Source organism: Chlamydotis macqueenii, chromosome 5, assembly GCF_036417535.1.
Source record: "Chlamydotis macqueenii isolate bChlMac1 chromosome 5, bChlMac1.mat, whole genome shotgun sequence".
NCBI classification, from domain to species: domain Eukaryota; kingdom Metazoa; phylum Chordata; class Aves; order Otidiformes; family Otididae; genus Chlamydotis; species Chlamydotis macqueenii.
Genome location: NC_141560.1, coordinates 44,621,562 through 44,637,928, shown reverse-complemented (window position 1 = coordinate 44,637,928; position 16,367 = coordinate 44,621,562). Strand labels below are relative to the sequence as shown.

The 16,367-nt window shown below is 36.3% G+C and overlaps 1 protein-coding gene across 6 annotated transcripts in view; it reads right to left on the bottom strand.

Moving 5' to 3' along the window:
* Positions 1–16,367, bottom strand: part of FUT8 (fucosyltransferase 8) — a 126,458-nt gene that overhangs the window by 68,249 nt on the left and 41,842 nt on the right. For 3 of the 6 annotated variants that reach the window (XM_086749685.1, XM_086749686.1, XM_086749688.1), the window contains one exon: positions 10,419–10,511. The exons of 2 other annotated variants lie outside the window; for them this stretch is intronic. The gene's annotated coding sequence lies outside the window, so the exon portion shown is untranslated. Of the gene's footprint in view, positions 1–2,875; positions 2,960–10,418; positions 10,512–16,367 lie in introns of all 6 variants that reach the window. One more of the 6 variants, XM_086749687.1, reaches the window with a different exon arrangement.

Here is a 16,367-nt window from a genome sequence, read left to right as displayed (position 1 = left end):
TAGTTAGCAAAGTATCCTTTTAAAAAGTTACAAGCATGATCAAATGATTAAATAGATAAGATTATAAATTCTGGTACATTGAAGACATAAAACTTAATAATAAACCTCTTAGCCAAAGCAGATAGCTTACTAGAGACTGCAAGGTCAATAAATGATGAGAGTATGTAAGAGTTGTTTAGACTACTCTGCAAGGAAAATACTGACTTCCTTTTTTTCAATCTGTTTTTCATAACACTGAGCTGAAGTAGACTCACAAGTCAGGTACCTTCTTTATAAGAGGACGCATTGGTCTGTCCCAAACAAGTGTTAGCAGAACAGACTATCAAACAACTCCAAAAAAGTAATACAACAAGTCATCAGGAACAGATAGTATTCTTCAACCAGTTTCATGGAAGTTCAAGAACGCAATAATGTCATTATTAACAGCAGTATTTAACCTCTCACTTACTATCACCTTGTAGCGAAGGAGTGGAAAATGAAAACAATAAATTTAATTTTCTTTGTAAAAGCTACAGCAAGGATCCCTACAACTACAGGCCAGGAGAGAGAAAAAAAAAAAATCGTGTCACACAAACTGACAGAAATAATAACAAGATGAAATAAAACTGCAGACATAAGGATGAATGTAAAAAATTGTAAAAAATTATTAGCATGGCTTGTGGAAAGAGAAATTGTGCCTCATAAATTTATTAAAGGTCTTCTGAAGATGTCAAACACACAGGCAAGAGAGAGCCACTTTTAATTCTTATGCAGTTGATCTACTCAACACAGATTTCCAAACAGCATTCAACAAGGTCCTCAAAATGTTTCAAAGAAACTAAGCTGCATGAAAGAAGAAAGTTCATTGCATGAGTCACCACTCCATTAAAAGAGAAGAAACTTAGAGGAAGACCAGGCAATCAGTTTCAGAGGAAAGAATGATCAGGGACCTCACTGGGACTCTTGATAGAGATCTTACAATTTAATATATTCATAAGTCAGTTGGAAAACAAGGTGAAAAGCAAGATAAAGTCTGCACATAGTGTCTTGAAGTCCTTCAGTTCATTACTATCAGCTTCATATGCTAACGAAGAAATAAAATGAAAGACGAAAAATCAGTTTATATCAGTGTATAGAGTATAGATAACCATCAGGAATGAACTTCAGGTGTGATAGCTAATTCTGCAAAACATCAGCTCAGCACTGGGAAAAAAAAAAAACCAAGTCCTCACAAGTTTTTTTTTTAAAAAAAAAAAAAAAACACACAACAAAAACACCAAAAAACCCCACAAAAAAACCCAAGAATCCCCCATTAATGGACTTAATATTTTAAAGAACAGAGTTCTGAAACTACTGTAAAACATTTTACATAATATGCAAACGATAGCATGTTTTATCTGATTCCTATGACTCTCTGATGATGTCATTGTTCTTTTCATGTTAGGTCACAGTACAGTTAAATATAAAATACAGGTATCAAACTATGTGAACAAATAGGAAGCACATTCTGATCTGACATTAAACAGCCTGTATCTCAAAAAGTGGCATATCTAACTATACGAGTTCTAACTACTCTTAACTACTGGCTTTGTACTGTAGCGTGCCATTTCATACTGTTCTGGGAATGCAAAATGTCTACGTATTTCAGTATTTCAAAGTCCATACAAGATCTTTAAATAAATTAAATTATAATAAATAAAAGACTAGTAGAAATAAAAGAACAAATAGGGGAATAAATAAAAAAAAACCAAACAATGAACACACTTTTAAAACTGTTCAGTTTCTACAGCTTGTATCATGTTTCTGAAAGACCTCCACATGCAGACATACACCACAGATACACAGATATCTGTCTGACAGAAAGTCAAGATGTAACATCAATATTTATTCTTCTTTATTTTTATATAGCTATTTATCAGTTTCCATAGAGTAAACTAAGCTCAGGACTGCCAAGACTGAAAGTATGAGTCTGAAGTTAGAGAAAACTCAGCAGCAGCCCACAAATGCACAATTAAAACCTGAGATGAATTGTGACATACATAGTTATTAAGATCATCTGAGACCGGATATTAAAATAAGAGCCTACCAAACTTAAAAGATATAGAAGAGCAGTACTAATAAATATATTTTGTTAAGCAGGAAACAGGAAAACATCTAAATAACAATGATCAGTGTTATTATTATGTTATTATATACTGAAGTTCCTTTATCTAAGAAAACTATGTTATTTACTAGTTAACCCCTGACATTTACCAAGATATTTTGTCTTACGTTTAATTTCATTTCATGGGACTTACCCATACAGAGCCCCTTGCATTTTCCAATGCATAAGCTTGTCAAAACATAGTATATTGATAATCAGCTAGTTTGCATTTTCTTCCTTGAAATTTTAGATTTGTTCTTGTCTCCCTTCTAAGGGATCCCCAGAATGGCTGACTACATTCTTAAAACATCACCTTCTAATATAATGGAAAGGGCTTACCCTGGGTGTTTGGGATGAAAAAGAATGTATTCCTTTATTCTCTCCAGCAGCTCTTGGAACCATCTCTACAAGAACATTTCAAGCTAATTTTCTTTTTAAATTTCATCATTACACCCAGCTAAGAGGCTTTCAATTGGATCTCTCATGGAAATCATCTCCCGTTCGTAAGAACCCAGCTACCATCCACAGAAATCCCAGTCACAGCACTGATGTAGGTGCTAGGCATGGACTGAGAGGCAAAGCTCAGTAGAAGCAGCAGCATACAACAGTATAGCGGCAAAATAAGCTTTAATGCCAGTATCAGTATGGGGTTGGAGATGCCGCAGTGAAATCTGTGACCTTCAGGGATTCTTGAATGTAGGCTTGTGAAGAGACAGGTTTCAGCTGTCATGAAATAAAGCAGTTTAGACTTACATAAACAGTGGATAATGTTCCACATATGAACGCAAAGGGTCTCCTCATTCCATAGGAGACTGAAGATGAAAAGACTATAGACAGCTACAAAATAACGAGAAAAAAAATAGATATTGGTCGTAATTAACATCAACACTTTTTGTATTTAAATGCAGGAGTTTTCCATTACTTCTTATAAATATTTATGTTATTTCAAAATTCTGTTTCAGCTACTACGGAAATTAAAGGTATATCAGGAAAAAGTTAGGTAGAATTAGAATAAAGTAATGCTAAAAGCAAATGCTACGTTGAAAGCAAAATATTGCCTACAGTAAACTATTTTTCAGTTTTAATTTAATCCTGTAGCTCCATTTTTAAAAGTCAATACAAAATATGCAGTATTATTTAATTAAGAAAAAAAAAGTTGATACCTACTTGTGATTATAGATTATTAGGAATACACAATCTTTAATGCATCAGTTGAATGGAAAACAATATTGTGAGAAAGAAAGTCAAATTAAAACTTATTTACTGCTAAATGTATAGCACAAAAAATCATGGTTAGTATCACTATTATTTAGAATGGATTAAAGAGAAGACAGAATATTTATATAAAAATAAGGGTCTGCTTCAATGCCTTAATCAGGACGTCAAATTGTGTATATTACACATGTAAGCCACAATTGATTCTAAGCATATAAAAATGTTTTATTGTCAAATTAACAGGGAAAGTTTGGTTAAAAACCACTGCGTCAATGCAATGCAATGTTACAAAATGGCTAAAGGAAAACAGTAAGGAGAACACTAACTTCATTAAAATAATAATTAACAAAAGAGATTGAAGTGTAGCTCCAACATTTTCAGGAGAAACAATGTGCATCCATGTCAAAGTTATTTTGCTGTAGCAAAAAAGATTAATCAAAGAAAAAATAAATATATACTATGTTTCCTTATCTTGTCCCCATAATGCCCTCTGGTTATTTTAAAACTTTAAAAGGTACTTAAAATCACAAATTTGAATAGCCCAATACCATAATTTCAAATGAAAGTACATCTTTCATGACTTAAATAAGGTCCTTATTTACTTACTTTTCCCAATGTGCTTTCAAGAACAAACTCAGCGATGAAGTGGATATTTTTCTCCTTGTGTATTTTTGCTTGCAATTCACAATTACAGCCCCAGAATAGCATTATGCTTTTTCTTGGCAATGTATAGTTTCAAGTTATTTTAGATTCAGTTCAAAGCAAGCTAAGCAAGTCTACTTTTGGCTCAACCACCTACTGACCTAGATTCACTTAAAAAAGTGTATCTATGCAAGTTGAAAAGGAAAAAAATTACTCATAAAGCAAAACATACATCACTATAGCTAATATATACAACATTATATTTAATGGCAAGTACATTATCTACAATTCTTTTTTCATAGTACGAAACATGAAATTCACTCCACTATTAAGGGCTATCACAATGACTTATTACTAAATGTGAAACACAAAAAGCACGTTACACCGTACATGCAAATGCAACTTAGATTGAATCTTCACATCGGTGTTAGTTTTTCTTAAAAATAAACTTAAATAAGCTAAGTTAATATTTATAAGATTTCACTAACAAAAATTAGATTCTTAGGAAAGCATGCTACTCTAAGTAATGTCAACCTGTTCTGCTCTAATAAAAATGAAATTTAAAAACAAAAAGAAACAACAACTTTCCAATTCAAGTTCCTATGTAACAACAGCATGATGGTATAGCCTCTGGCAAAGAATTAGAGCCTAAAGAAATAATCCTTTCAGAACATTAAAATACAACTAAAGATCAAAGGAAAAAACAATTACATAGCCCTGTAGCGTTTGATACAAATGAGCAAATGTTGCAAGTATTATTCATGGTGTATGCAATGCATTCTTTACAAAGGTTTCTATATTATTTGATTAATGAAACACCATCTTCATAATCTGAAGTGGGTCATACTTGTAAGATTTCTTCAGTCAAATCCTATGTCCTAGTATTTCAGGTAACCGTGTCATAGAAACCTCGAAGTTCCATCTAAAATTAAAAAGATTATTTCCTTTCCCCCCTATTGCAAGGCTGGTTAAAGCCTCACTCTTCCAGTGTTTTAAAGCCTTCTTCAATTACCAAATTAAATCTATATTTTGCTAGTCTATACTTGTGTTTTCTTGCACTAGTATAAACTCGGTTTAGAGACCTCAGTTACTGCCCTATTCTGTACCCAGTGCTGTATCTCCAGAAAGCAGCTATAGCCCTTCTCAGACTTATATGCTAGTCTGAGACTTATAGGCTAGTTTACAAGCACTTCACTGCAAGAGACTTACAAATTCTCCACATCCTGCACCAGCCCCCACTCCAATTACATTTTTTCAGAACATCAGTAATCAGAATTGTATACACAACAAACAAGATGTTGCCAGTGTCTTGTATGAAACAGATACTTGCTTTTCTCTCTTGAACTTGCTTTCTGTGATATATCCTAGGACTGGATTTGTCTTTTTTAGGTCACATCATTCTGGCAGTCAGCAACCATTTTGCAAGGACATAATGCCTCCAAATCTTTTTGCACCTATATCTCTTTAAATTGATGAGCTCCCATCTTATATACAGAAATTCTTATTTTTAATCCTTTTAAATTTGTGCTATTATAATTTATCCCATTCTACCACTCCAGTATCCCAAGTAGAAAATTCTTTTTCTGACCCCCATCATAACACTCCTCTACTTTGCAATCTAAATTTCATTATAATCCATTCTCTTTTTTGTGACATTGTCACTACTGAAAATACCCAAGATGAATAGTAGATGTAATCCACTGTGCTAATAGTGCCTCTCCTCCAGTCTAGCACTCTTCCTTGCAGCACAAGTCACTGTCACTTCATCAGTTCAGTTACTTCCTTTTCCAGTGAATGATTCTACTTCTCATCCACATTTTCTCTAACTCAGTACATAACTTTCTATGTGCCAAGAAAATGCTGAAAAGAAATCCAGATAGAGTTTCTCCCAAACTATGTTTCATCAGAAAATTTACTTTCCCTCATTGAAACAGTTAACGAGTAAACCCAGAATAATGCACATCAAACAATCTTTGGCAAACTTGTGTTGCATTTGTCTTATTTTCCATTTTCATCTACTTTCTTAATTGTTATTTCTTTCAAAATTCGCCCCCGTGTTTTACATACTACTGTGATCAAGGCAGGGCTGGTAATTATTTCTAACTCTAGCATTCATCTATACTAATCCCAAAAGACTTTACCCAATTTAGTTCCAAACTGTTCAGAATATTGACTGGAAACAATTTAGAAAGCATTTCATCCATCCATAACTTTTTAATTACCTTTATTAACAGACAAATTATATATATTATTTTCTTCAACAAAAGAACAGAAATCCATTCATAGAACATGTATTAACATTTAGATTCTAAAAGTATCCACAATAAAGTTCCTTTTTTTTTTATTCCAGTTAACTGTTTCAGTTAAATGATCTTTTTTTCTATCCATAAAAACTATCCATTCCCAGCTTTTTCTGCAACAAGGATATAAATTTTGTAGTATTCCATATGTATACTTGGTTATTGTGTGAATTTATTTCTTTTTTTTCCTTCTTAACTTCTGTTCACATGTATCACAGGACATAAGTAAACATAATCATGAGACTTGCTTACTACTTACTCCTACATCCACACCTTCATCTTCACTAATGTTTCTATAAAAGCTTAATTTTATATCTGTATGCATTGCCCTGAGCAATTTTGGTGATATTCTCTAAATATACTCCCTTACAATTTTACATAAATAAATATGATGTGCTCATCTGATACAATCAGCAGATTAATCTAAAATTAAGTATTTTCTTAATGGAATTCACCACCCTTTTCAACTTCATTGCAAGTGCAGACTTAGTCAATAATGAAGCCTTCAAATACTATAATTTTGGATCCTCACCACAGAAAACTCCCTGGCAGGCAGAGATAGCACTGAATGACTTCCTTAACTACATGACAGCTACAGGCCTACTCATTTCATTTGGTTAGAAAACAAAATCATAACGAATAAGAACAAACTTCGGAGAAAGATGCAATGTGATTTATCCTTCATAGAATCATAGAATGGTTAGGGTTGGAAGGGACCTTCAAAGGTCATCTAGTCCAACCCCCCCGCAAGGAGCAGGGATATCCCCGACTAGATCAGGCTGCTCAGAGCCTCATCCAGCCTGGCCTTGAATGTTTCCAGGGATGGGGCCTCCACCACCTCTCTGGGCAACCTGTTCCAGCGTTCTATAACTCGCATCATAAAAAATTTTTTTATCATCTTCATGGCCCTCCTCTGGACCTTCTCCAGCTCGTCCATGTCCTTCTTATGTTAGGGGCTCCAGAACTGGACACAGTACTCCAGGTGGGGTCTCACCAGAGCAGAGTAGAGGGGCAGAATCACCTCCCTCGACCTGCTGGCCATGCTCCTCTTGATGCAGCCCAGGATGCAGTTGGCCTTCTGGGCCGCAAGGGCGCATTGCCTGCTCATGTTGAGCTTCTCATCCACCAGCACTCCCAAGTCCTTCTCCTCAGGGCTGCTCTCAATCCATTCTCCGCCCAGCCTGTATTTGTGCCTGGGATTGCCATGACCCAGGTGCAGGACCTTGCACTTGGCCTGGCTGAACTTCATGAGGTTGGCACGGGCCCACCTCTCCAGCCTGTCAAGGTCCCTCTGGATGGCATCCCTCCCTTCCAGCGTGTCGATGGCACCACACAACCTGGTGTCATCGGCGAACTTGCTGAGGGTGCACTCTATCCCACTGTCCATGTCGCCAACAAAGATGTTGAACAGGGCCAGGCCCAACACAGACCCCTGAAGGACACCACTCGTGACCAGTCTCCACTTGGACATCGAGCTGTTGACCACCACTCTCTAAGTGCAGCCATCCAGCCAACTCCTTATCCACCGAGTGGTCCGTCCATCAAACCCATGCCTCTCTAGAGAGAAGGATGTAGTGTGGGACAGTGTCAAAAGCTCTGCACAAGTCCAGGTAGATGATATCCATTGCTCGTCCCTTGTCCACCAATGCTGTCACCCCGTCATCGAAGGCCACCAAGTTGGTCAGGCACGATCTGCCCTTGGTGAAGCCATGTTGGCTGTCATCAACCACCTCCTTGCTCTCCATGTGCCTTAGCATGGTTTCCAGAAGAATCTGCTCCATGACCTTGCCAGGCACAGAGGTGAGGCTGACAGGTCTGTAGTTGCCCGGGTCCTCCTTGTTCCCCTTTTTAAAAATGGGGGTTATGTTCCCTCTCTTCCAGTCATTGGGGACCTCCCGAGACCACCATGACTTCTCAAATACGATGGCCAGCAGCTTGGCAACTTCATCTGCCAGTTCCCTGAGGATCCACGGATGGATCTCACCAGGTCCCATGGACTTGTGCACCTTCAGGTTCCTCAGATGTTCCCGAACCTCCTCTTTGAGTACAGGTACAGCCTTAAAGGATCCTGGTATTATTTCTGCGTTTCTACTGTGTACTCCAAAATGCTCAGTTGTCCAACAACTCAAAAAAATCTATTCATCGCAAATACAAATATCTGATTCAAAATATTTTATAAAATAAAAAGTAAAAGAGAAAGACGATTGATTCAAAATGATATCTAGAAAAATATAACCACAAGACAAATGCTAGATATTTGGGTTTTGTGATCAAATAAATAGTTCACTATTAAAATTGCCCATTACAGCTTATTTTATAAAACACGTCACATTGGATGAAGTTCTTTGTGTTCAGTACATCACACTGGACCAATGTAGCAAAAGGTGACAAAGATAATTATGGAATTGGAGAATGTGCCACATGAGAAGAGGCTGAGAGAGTACTGGGACTGTTCAGCCAAGAGAAGAAAAAGTTCAGGCAAGATATATTTCCTATATCAATATTTATATATATATCTATATATAAAAATGTCTAATGTGAGGAAGTAAAAAAAAAAAGAGAGCAAAACTCTTGTCAGTGGTGTCCTAGTGACAGTTCAAGAGGCAATTAATATATTCAACAGAGTACTGAAGGATCTAGTGGATGTTATGGCAGGACTCTTATGGAAAAAATTTTTTACAATTAGGGTGATGGAACACTGGAACAGGTTTCCTGGAGAGGTGGTGGATGCCCCATCCCTGGAAACATTCAAGGCCAGGTTGGATGAGGCTCTGAGCAACCTGATCTGGTTGGAGATGTCCCTGTTCCTTGCAGGGGGGTTGGACTAGATGACCTTTAAATGTCCCTTCTAGCCCAAACCATTCTATGACTCTCTGATTTTATGACTCCTCCCAGTCATCTGCCAAAAGTCTTGGGAGGTTCCTTGCTGAGTGGAAGCTTGCCAATGTTATCCCAATTTACAAAAAGGGCAGGAGGGAAGACCCAGGAAACTACAGACCTGCTACTCTAACCTCAGTTTGTGAAAAAATTATGGAGAAGATTATACTAGATACTATTGAATGGCATTTAAAGAATAATGCAGTCATCAAGCACAGTCAACATGGGTTCAGAAAGGGAAAGTCTTGTTTAACTAATTTGACATCCTTCTCTGATAAGGTCACCTGCTTAGTGGATGAAAGGAGGCAGTGGATGTAGTTTTTCTGGATTTTAGTAAGGCTTTTGATACTGTCCCCCACAGCATCCTTCCGGACAAGATGTCCAACTGTGGGATAAGCAGGTTCACCGTGCACTGGGTGAAGAACTGGCTGAAGGGCAGAACTGGCTCAAAGTGTTGTATGGAGTGGGGCTACATCTGGTTGGCAAACAGTCACCATCAGTGTTCCTCACGGTTCAATTCTAGAGCCAGTTCTGTTCAACATATTTATCAACAATCCAGATGCAGGAGTTGAATGCACCATTAGCAAGTTTGCTGACGATACCAAACTGGGAGGTGCTGTTGACTCTCTTGAGGGACAAGATGCCTTGCATAGGGATCTAGATAGATTGGAGTATTGGGCAATGATTAACGGGATGAAATTTAACAAGTCCAAATGCCAGATTCTGCACCTAGGACAGAGTAATTCCAGGCACAAGTATAAATTGGGAGAGGACTGGCTGGAGAGCAGCCCTGTAGAAAGGGATCTGGGGGTGCTGGTCGACAGCAGGTTCAATGAGTCAGTAGTGGGCCCTGTCAGCCAAGAGGGCAAACCACATCCTGGGGTGCATCAAACACAGCATAACCAGCTGGTCAAAAGAGGCAATTATCCCGCTATATTCAGCATTGGTGAGAACCAGTCTCCCCTCCCTGGAGACTGGACACAGACCTGAGCAACCTGCTCCAGTTGACCCTATTTTGAGCAGCGGAGTTGGACTGGAAAGTATCTCTGGAGATCTTCTAAAGTCAACTATTCTATGATTCTGTGAAATAACAGAACTCCTCAGGAATTTAATTTAGTCAGCATGTTTTACAGTTTTTAATATGAAAAACATGATTTCTAAAACGCATAGCATGTAAGTGTAGAATGTATATTATCTTTCAGATAAATAGCAGTATATTTTTAAATATCATAACTTCATAACACACCTGAAGAACAGCTTACCTTCTCCATGACAGCAGGAAATAAACACAATTGCATCATAGGCTTGGAGGTTAATAAGTATTCCACTAGTCCAACAGCAAGTGAAATTAGTAACTGTTTAAAAGACAAAAGAAGGTTTCTTTAGTTTCACATTCAAACAAAAGTGTTTCATATTCCATATGTACATCTTGCTTTTGGTTTGGCTCTTATATCATAACATTGAGAAAGAACCAAATTCTTCATCTTAAAATATCATTATTTTCTACTTTTTATTTAACTAGGTATGGATTCGTTATAAAGATCAATTACGTAATCAGAACATTTCTAACTACCATGTTTCATTATACCTAGATTAGATACAATGTGATCTAGTAATCAAAGAACTACATCAAATAATATTTTAGGCTCTATATTGATTTAATAACTTGTACAAGCCAGGCTCACCAGGCCCCAGCTTCTCTTGTTAATATTTGCCAACCCCAAAATGATGTTTGAAGTTGACTTCAGTAATATTTACAGATACTATCAAATTTACAGCTGAAAGATGTTATACATTTTGAATGCAAGATATAAATCTGCAAATGAAAGCAATTCAGCCATTTAACAGTTCTGTCAAATAATTGTTTCCTCATTTTTAAAGCATTACTCCCTGTTCAAAACATCAGCCAAAACTTTGAAATTTAAAAAAAAAATAATTAAGAATGGAATATTTATTTTTAACTCTATTTTTTATACAATGAATACAAGTATTCACGCATATTCTTTCATGTACATTATGGTTTCTAAAAAGCATAAATATGTTCAGGAAACATTGCAAAGAAAATTATTTTTTTTTTAATCAAAATACTAAAATTTACTGGAACAATCCCTTAATGCAAATAGAGAAATCACAAATCTGGTGATATAGAGAAAACAAAATAAAAATAAACTGAATAGCCCTTTAAAAGAATTCCATAGCAGAAGAATACAACTCCCAAAATTTCAAGAAAATTCCTGCCGTCTTGCAAAAACATAAGGTCTCATCATAACTTCTTAAGCTAAAAACATAATTTAGCCCTCATAAAAGTCTTTTGTTCATTTTAGTATTTATTAGAGACAACATACATATTGTTCCAAGCCCTGAATTCTAGTAATATCTTTAGACATATATAGCTTCATACTTTTTGGAAGTGCCTTCCATTCTTTTTGGAAGACAGTATCTGGGAGCATTAAGCATTCTGCTTGCTTGTTCAGCATCATTTTAATGCTTCTTCAAGGTCACTGGGTCAGGCAGAGCCTCCCAGAGAAAAGAGAGACAATCTGCATTCCTTGGAGATATCCTGACTGTGCTTAGGTCCTAGAAGTTCAAGAAACTGTATACTACGGAAGCCAAGAAAATTCCAGTACAGGAGCTTGCAGCCCAACCAAAGAAACTGCGGGAAGGAACACGGAACAGGCTACCTGACCTTACACACGATAGGAAAAACTTCTAGCAGATCAGAGGGCACTGTGCTGTTCACAGCTTAAGTCACTGAATTAGCTGTAACCAAAGTGGAAGCAACAGCATACTCACAATGACAACCTGGGCAGGGAAAAAGTTGTGAAGAAAAAATTTACTTTTGTCTTCCCTGTTCACTAAGTTTACAATACTTAGGATGTCAATTATTCTAACTGTTGCTCTAATAAAAACTTGGCACTTCTTTAATTAAAAAGATTTTCTCCTTTGAGGAGCTAATTATAAGGAGAAAGTCCAGGCAGAATCACATCAATATTACGGCCAACTCAGAGTCCCATGCCCATGTAGTTATTAATTTTTAAAAAAACAAACAAACAAAAAAACCCAATGCTTCAACTACATAGCTTCTGGTCAGAGATAAAGAAAAAAAACAACCAACAAACAACCATTTAAGTAATTTTAATATCACAGAGAAAACATTCTCAAAATTATGCTATGTGAACACCTAGTGGTTCAGTTACGACAAAGGCAGTTCAGAGAGATCCATACCCACAGAATCTAGGGGTTTTTAAGCTGAAGGTATACATATAACATTGATGTTGAAACAGTTTAACAGAAGTTAAGAACTAATCAGAAGAAAGAACTTTTTAAAACTAAATAAGCCATATCAACAATAAAAACAGGAAGTGTTTGAAAATATTAAGCACTCCTTTGTTTTGATACAGTAATAAATACAAGTACTTTCATTTTCATAACATATTACATTTAAAAGCTTGAAAAAATACAGCAATTTCTAAATATTTTGACAATTTATGTAATTTTAAACAAAAGAGGGAATTGTATCTTGAAAGGAAAAGAGCAGCTTACTTGTCAAATATATGCAGGATTCTCTGTCAAACACTTCAACAAAAACTAACTGGTGATTTTCTTTTAGAAAGATAAAAGAGTCAATTGCAGAAACAATATGATCCTCCATGGAAATTGTATATATAGACTCTTTTTAATAAGCAATGGATAAAGTAGTCTTCAATTTTCCAGACCTTTTTAACTATTAAGATAATACATTAACCAGAAATACAGCAAAGTAAGAAGTTACCTTTGTCTTATCTGAACTAACGAAATGTCTTTGTAAGATAATTTTTATCTTAAGCAAATAAACAGGACAATTATATAAGAGAGAAGGTTTATTTATTCTTGTTTACTTACTGTATTGACTCCATACAACCCTAATCGAATATAGTCACAGTCAAGAGTGAATAATAATCTAACTTCAAGCATGATCTTCCTCCAGAGTAGTAAGTTAATAATCTACTGATGGCCCTTGCAGAAACCTTATTCCAAAAGAAAACAGGAAGAATGAGAATCTGTGGAAGCAATATAGTAAAAGAACAGACTAAACAGAACAGCTAAAGCTATCAGCCATTGAAACAGATGGTTTAATGAGGTAATGGATTCTCAGTCACTCATGCCCTTTAAATTGAAGCACCAAAAATGCTTACAAAAAATACATAGCAGTTCAATCAAGATGTTGGGTTTTCTGCTGTGCATTAATCAGGTGAGAGCTGATGAACAGAAATGGCCCACCGCTTTCTTAATAGAACTTAGAATTTACTGTGTTTTAATAGAGCACAGAACTTAGTATCTCTAATTACTGTGAAATACTTCTGAAGATCAGTAAACCTCTAGAATAAAGAAGGCAAATCTTCTTAGGCCATCAAGTTACATATCAAAATCTTAACAGGGTCAATAACCACACAGTACGGCACATATGCAGAAAAGATAAAGTGCTCAGAAGTTTCCCTGAGCAAGACTTGGATCATCCTGCTGAATATCACTGCTGCTGGCTGACTTCTTCCAGCAGCTGGGTATTTCTAGTAACCAATAGCCCCTGTGCCAGCATGAGCCCACTACTGGTCACAGGATTCAATTCTAAAATGCAAGTTGCATTTAAACTGCATGTAAGCTACATATTTGACATCACTTCTCTAGAAGAATGAACCCCAAGGCACTCTATCATGACCTAGTCAAACATACTTACTGATCTCACTGATCTTTCAGACAACCCTTTTAGCCACAGCAACTGAACTTGGGCGGGGGGGGGGGGGGGGGGGCAGAAATATCAAAAGTAAAAAAAACATTATTTTTAAAATAAGGTAATGGTCTCCAAATGTTACCACATGTTTCTCTTATAATCAAGCTGAACTTCTCATTAGGTAGTTAAAGAAAACAGCTCATTTTATAACATCACTTAGCACACACAAAGTAAGGTAACATCTTTCATACAGCACGGGGTTCAACACCCAACAAATTCATAAAGTAATCACAGAATGGTTTGGGTTGGAAGCGACCTTAAAGATCATCTAGTCCCAACTCCCCTACCCCAGGCAAGGACACCTTCCACTAGACCAGGTTGCTCAAAGCCCCATCCAACCTGGCCTTGAACACTTCCAGGGATGGGACATCCACAACTTCTCTGAGGCACCTCTTCCAGTGCCTCACCATCCTCATAGTGAAGAATGAAATATCCCCCCCCACCTAACCCCACCCCCGAGATGTTATTTCGTTCCATAGTTTTGCATTAGAATTCAAATTTATCAGAATCATACATACAAGTGTTTTGCTTTCTGTTTCAGTGCTTTTCTGGGACCAAAGTACAGCTGCCTCTTCCACCTGGGGGAAGCACAGCTCCTCGTTGGTAACATAATCTAGATACCTTGGGAAAGGAATGGATTGGGACAAAAAAAAAAAAAAAAAAAAAGAAAAAAAAAAAAAAGACAACCTTCACCTAATATTTCTTGTTGGTGCTGAAGCTCTCCATTAAATCTTCTTTTCCACTAGCTTCCCCATGTCATTCTTTAATAGCTACAAACTTAGAAGCAAGACCAGAAGTAAGATCTCTCCTGTTTTGGCTGGCATCCAAGTAATATGCAAAATCTAATAACCAAAAAACTTAATATCAGCCTGTTCACAACTCAGCTGGACATTTGTACATCAAGATGAAACACAGGCAAATGAGAGAGCTTCTGAGTTTGTAGTAGTTATGCAAAAATGTATGACACTTGGCAGCTGTGAGAAACTTGGAGTGCTATTTGCAACCAGGAGGTTTTGCAACTCAAAGCATAGTCAAGGCTATAGAGTATTCATAAGCTGGGATGGGGCAGGGAAAAAAAAAAAAAAAAAAAAAAAAAAAAAAAGGGGTCACAGAACTGAGCTAAAAGCCTTCCTTGTCACACATGGGAGGCTTGGACACCAAGTGATTTGACAACCCAGAAACAGAAATGCCAGAACACAGTTTTGAGTGGGCCACATGAGAGAAAGAATGTCTGAAGTGATCATTATCTAAATAATCAGGCTTGCTTCGTACCACTATTTTCCAATTTAAATTGAACCATGTTTTCTGCAGTGTTTTTATTAGAACAAGAAAAATTTTACTCAAAGTTGTAAATACTGCCATATGATAAAGAAGTAATTGCCTTCAGTTTAATTCCACTGTGCCACAATACATGTAGCTTGACCTGTAAAAATTCCCCTTGGCACTCCAATTTTCTTTTAAACACTATTCTACTTTCACAGATAAACTTTTACTTTAGAACACTGAACTTTACACACTACAAAGTACAATAAAGACATCTGATAATAACTAATGAGCTAATTCAAATATGCAAATAATTTAAGTGCGTTTGCATATCGTGTAATTCTGAGTAATTTACACTGGTTTACAGCTTTCACAGAGCTCATGCCATCAAAACTTGATTGCTTCCTGCATCTAATCTTCACCACCACCATGGCTCAAGTGCACTGCTGGTCTAAGATCTATTATTTTATTTAAAAGTGAAGGAACTGAAAAACCCAAAGTACTTTGTACAGTAGCAAGGCTATGAACAAAGCAGGACTGTGAAAGCTGCAAGTTGAAACCTCACATAAAGCTGCCAATATAGCTCCTCCTCTCAAAATTGGTGTGGTATATTATTAAGGGAAAATGACACATGAGCTTAAAACATATTGAGTTTAAAATAGCTTTGAACGTATTAGCTTTTTGTTTAACTCCGTTTATGTCAAGTATTAAGATTACACCGTTAATCAGAATTCCCATTTTTATTTATAACGTAACTATCACTAAATTCATAAATTTGCTGTTAAACAAGGGTGAGTGTTAGAAACTATCAGCCTTAACTAGTGAGCTATTTTCTTTCATATGCAAGATGTGGGGCGTTTCTGTGTGCGTGCGTATATAAATTTATAAATAAAAAACAACTTTATTTTGTTTGTAAACAAAGACTTATTTTATATGCTAAACATTCTAAAAATAAGATCAATTATTTGTCATATAAAGTCTGTAATGATTAAAACAATATGAATACTGTATTGTAAAAAAAGGACTTTAAAAAGGACCTTTTTAAAAAGCTCAAGCATTAGGAAAAATCTACAATCATGTAGTTTTCTTGCTGTCTCCTAAGCAAGCTTACAATACTGTCCACAACGCAAGCCATAAATCAAATCATTGCATATAGACTCATTATTTGAGAGAAAAGCAG